This window comes from Psammomys obesus, unplaced genomic scaffold, assembly GCF_907164565.1.
Source record: "Psammomys obesus unplaced genomic scaffold, mPsaObe1.curated_primary_1811, whole genome shotgun sequence".
NCBI classification, from domain to species: Eukaryota; Metazoa; Chordata; class Mammalia; order Rodentia; family Muridae; genus Psammomys; species Psammomys obesus.
Window position 1 is genome coordinate 2,169,116 of NW_026585895.1, and position 4,340 is coordinate 2,173,455.

Sequence of the window (4,340 nt, forward strand, 5' to 3'; positions counted from 1 at the left end):
TTCCTTTCCTTTCCTTTCCTTTCCTTTCCTTTCCTTTCCTTTCCTTTTCTTTTCTAACTTGTCTCACAAGCTTTACGTTAAATAACAGCGAGTCACCATGGGGATGGAAATCCCTCACCTATTTTCTTCCTGATTACTTAGCAAACTCGTGTGTCGCTGTCTCTGCCCGCATTTACTCATCTTTAGCAAAGAATGGTGAGCCGTAAGCGTTGCATTTCTGTTGCTGGGATTAAACCCTGACCAAAAGCAAGTTGAGGAAGAAGTGCTTTTAGTTTACAGATTATGCAAGAACTCAAGGCAGGAAGCTGGAGAAGGAAATGAAGTAGAGGCCAGGGAGAAAGGCTGCTGACTGGCTGGCTTTCTTCTGATACACACAGCCGCTTTCTTAGACAACCCACGACTGCCTTCCAAGGGAGGCTCAGCCCACAGTGGACTGAGTCCTCCCATATCAGCCATGAAACGAGACGACACCTGCAGCCATGCCTGCTGGCTGGTCTGCTAAAGTAATTCCTCAACTGAGGCTCCTTGTTCCCAGTTGTCTCTGATCTGCGGCAAGGTGACATTTAAGCCAAGCGTCACTGCAGGAAAACAACTTTCAGTGACATTATTTCCTACTCATTTCCAAGTTTACTTTGATGTTTTGGCTACTTCTGTATTTAGAGAGGGTGTGCATCCTCTTTCAGGAATATTTATGTGCCTCTACAGAAAGGCACGGTGGAGCTGAGAGACAGATGCGTCAGTAGTCAGGTCAGCAGCAAACACAAGACCAACACCTAAAAGAGATACATCAAAGTTTCTTCTAGGCTGCTCTCTAGCCTGTGATTCTATACTTAATTCACCTTCACGGCTCTGTGGATTGAGTCTTTCGAGTGCTTGCTTATCTGGGAGAAGTTTTGTCTGGCTTTGTGGAAGTGACTTTTGCTTCTGGGGAGACGATGACCAGGGTAAATACTTTATTTTGTGAAGCTTCGGTTTTTGCTGTCAAGAAGTTTTCAGACTTCATTAGTTGGGTGGTGGGGCACACCTCCAAGTCCAGCACATGGGAGGCAAAAGCAAGTGGCTCTCTGTGAATTAAAAGCCAGCCTGGTCTAGAAACAGGACAGCCAAGGCTATAGTGCTGGGATCTTAGCGATGGACACAACAAAGTCACACCATGGCGACAGATCCCGTCGGGGAGGTTTGTTGGGGCATGGGTACACAGCGACCGCCTCTGAGCCGGGGTGGGGAAGAGAGATGTGGAGAAGGGGGACAGGCTTTTTCATATGGGGCCAAAACGCCTGAGCATAGGAAGGATGTGTAGCTGTGTCTCGTCTTAGCAGCTGGTGCTGTGGTAGGTCCCAGGGCAGGCCGTGGAGGTGCCTGGTTACTAACAACAGGAAAGAAGTTCTCAAGTTTCAAGACTTGCCTGGGTGCAAAGGGAGGATCTACTAGGTTTTAGTTGTTGCCATTAAAGCTTGCTTTTCTGATTTTGTGTTTTCCCTCTTACTTTCTTCACACTGTGCAAAATAAAACACCTTGAATTACCGATGCCGCACCTCCTGCTGTGTTTTTACACTGGAGACAATTTACGGTGAATTACCACTGGTCAGAACACTGGCCCAGCTGCCTTTCACACAGCTGCTAGAGGCAAGAGCTTCTCACTCCACTGCCTGGAGTGAGCAGATGGTCCAATCTTAGTGTCCTTACACTTTTGTCTGGAAGCCTGACGAAACCAGATCAAATCATTCAGTGGAAACTCCAAAAGTGAGAAGTGTTGGCTGAGGGAGACTAGTCGAATCTCTGACGCGAGCCCGCTCTTACGCATTCACAGGAAAGCTTTAGCACACCTGGAGGAGGCAAGAGTCTGCGCCGTAACCAAGCTTCGTCGGTCACGCGTAGCCACAGGGCGTCAATCACATCATGTCCACATCTTATCCTTCCAGGCATCCTCCAACGTTTCGAGCATTTTATACGTGAGCTCTAATGGGACATAATGAGTGTGGAGAGCATAGTTTGAGGGGTTAGCTGCCCTGAGAGTCTGTGAGGGGAAGACTAGCAATTGTGGAATGACGCAAGACTGTAAACCAGGTGAAACTACAAACTGTCATAACTCTAGAGATACGTGCCAGGGGCTGGCTGTGGCATCTGGAAAACTACAAACATGCTACCCATTTACACACACTGTTTAAAGTTCACACGCCCTATCCATGCACACATAATGTTTAATATAACAAACCTCTCAAGAAGAGTTTATCGTAGGAGAGATGGCTCAGTGGTGGATTGTGCTCACCATTCTTGCAGAGGAACCGGGCTTGGTCCTCGGCACCCGTGTCGTGGCTCACAGCCACCAGGAACACCAGTTCCAGGGGGTCCAACCACCTCTTCTGGTTTCACAGTGAACAAATGTACATGCAAGCAAAACACTCATAACCATAAAATAAAGATATTTTACAGCCCAGCTCTCCAATCTAGGTGTGCCTGAAGGTGACGGTGCTTTTGGGATTCAGTTATTGACACTACTAGAGGTAAGAGATGGAAGAACAGTTATGGAGAAGAAGAGAGCTAACGAGAGCAGACATCAGGAGGTTTAAATCCTTTTTCTTTTCTTCTTCCTTTTTTTTAGAGATCCTTTCTCTGCCTCCGGAGTGCTGGGACTACAGGTGTGCAGCACCACACCTGACCTGTGTCTTAAATTCTTAAATGAGCTGGAAATGGCTCCAGGGATAAGAGCATTTCCTGCTCTTGCAGAGGACCTAGGCTTGGCTCTCAGTTTTTCCGTAGTTGCTCATAACTGCCCATAACTTCAGTTTCAAAGGCCTCAACACCCTCTTCTGGCTTTTTTGGGCACTGCACACACATGTTCACAGACTTACACATAGACATATATGCAGCCCAAACACTTATACATGTAAATAAACAAAGCTTTATATGTATACTATATACATATACATTTACATATGCATATACATATACATTTACATGTATGTATATAAATGAGACAGGGTTTCCCTGTGTAGCCTTGGCTGTCCTGGACTCAGGCCGGCCTCAAACTCACAGAGATCCCCCTGCCTCTGCCTCCCTGAGTGCTGGGATTGTAGGCGTGTACCACTGCACCCGGCTGAAACCTTTACAGTATTAAATACCGTTCAGCTGTAGCATCACCAGTCCCATTGCCAGCCCATCCGCAGCCCGTAATTCCAGTCTCCTGACTAATCCAAAGAAGTTTCCACAGCAGGTGGAACATAGTTCAGAAGTAAGACATATAAATGAGAAATAGATTGCCTTGTTACTATTGCAATCATAAACAGATCTGCTTTACTCAGAATTTCAAAACATATTTTTCTTTGCTAATTTCCCACAGGAATGCAAGAGTTTAGGTTACAGGAAGTTTTGGTTTCTTTTAAAAAACTCAGTTATGTTATGTAAACAGGTTTTTGTTTTAATCCCAAGGGTGGGATGTGGAGCTGCTTTTAGTTTATCTGCAGTGGGTAACAGCCTCATGCAGTGTGGAGAGGGGCATGGTCTTTGCCAGCTGCAGTTTAATTCTGAGGACTCTGAGAGGGTATAAATACCAGAGCCAAGAAAGGCTTTAAGAAAGAGAGAAGCATCAAGAAAGAAACATCCATAGGAAAGACCATTTGAGGAGACAGTCAAGGGAAGAAGAAGCTGTTTCTTAGTCCTGCTGCTGCGTTTGCTGTTTGCTGTCGTTGCTTTGCTCAGCTGCTCGATATCCTGTTGACTGAGATTGGTATTGCCCCAAAGAACCTGACAACCCTAACCAGCAGGAAGTAGTCAAAGAGACCTCTGCCCCTTCTCCCCACTAACCTTTTTATCTCCTACCTAGTGTTAGGGTCTTGGAAGGGATTAGGAGGGATTAGGAGTGAAGAAGGGAGATAGAGGCTTAAGAAATCCCAAATAAAACAGAGTTCAAAACCTAGCACCTACAGTTTAGGGTTCAGGGTCTGTTTCGCCTCAACATGGAGCTTTTATTAATATGCTCGTTCTAAGGACTGTACCAAGTCTGAGAAGCAGGGTTTCAGTGTGGAAGCTGCTAAGCTAGAGTCAGGCTTGCAGAAAGCTGCTGTGGCTTGGTGGGCACAGCCGGGAGCAGGGGGAGCTAAGCTGGGTTTTGATCTGTGGTTCTGCCACCCACAACTAAGTGGCCTCCAGCATATGCCATAGCCTCTGGTGACTGGATTTCTTTTTCCGCTCATTCTGTCTAGTCCCTTTTCACATCTTCATGCTCCGTTTTTCACTGAAATTTTTATTTTCTGTATGTTTCTCTTCATTCTCTCTGTCTTTACTTATTTTCAAAATACAGACTTCATAGCCTGAATCTTACTATCCTGCATTCCCAAGCT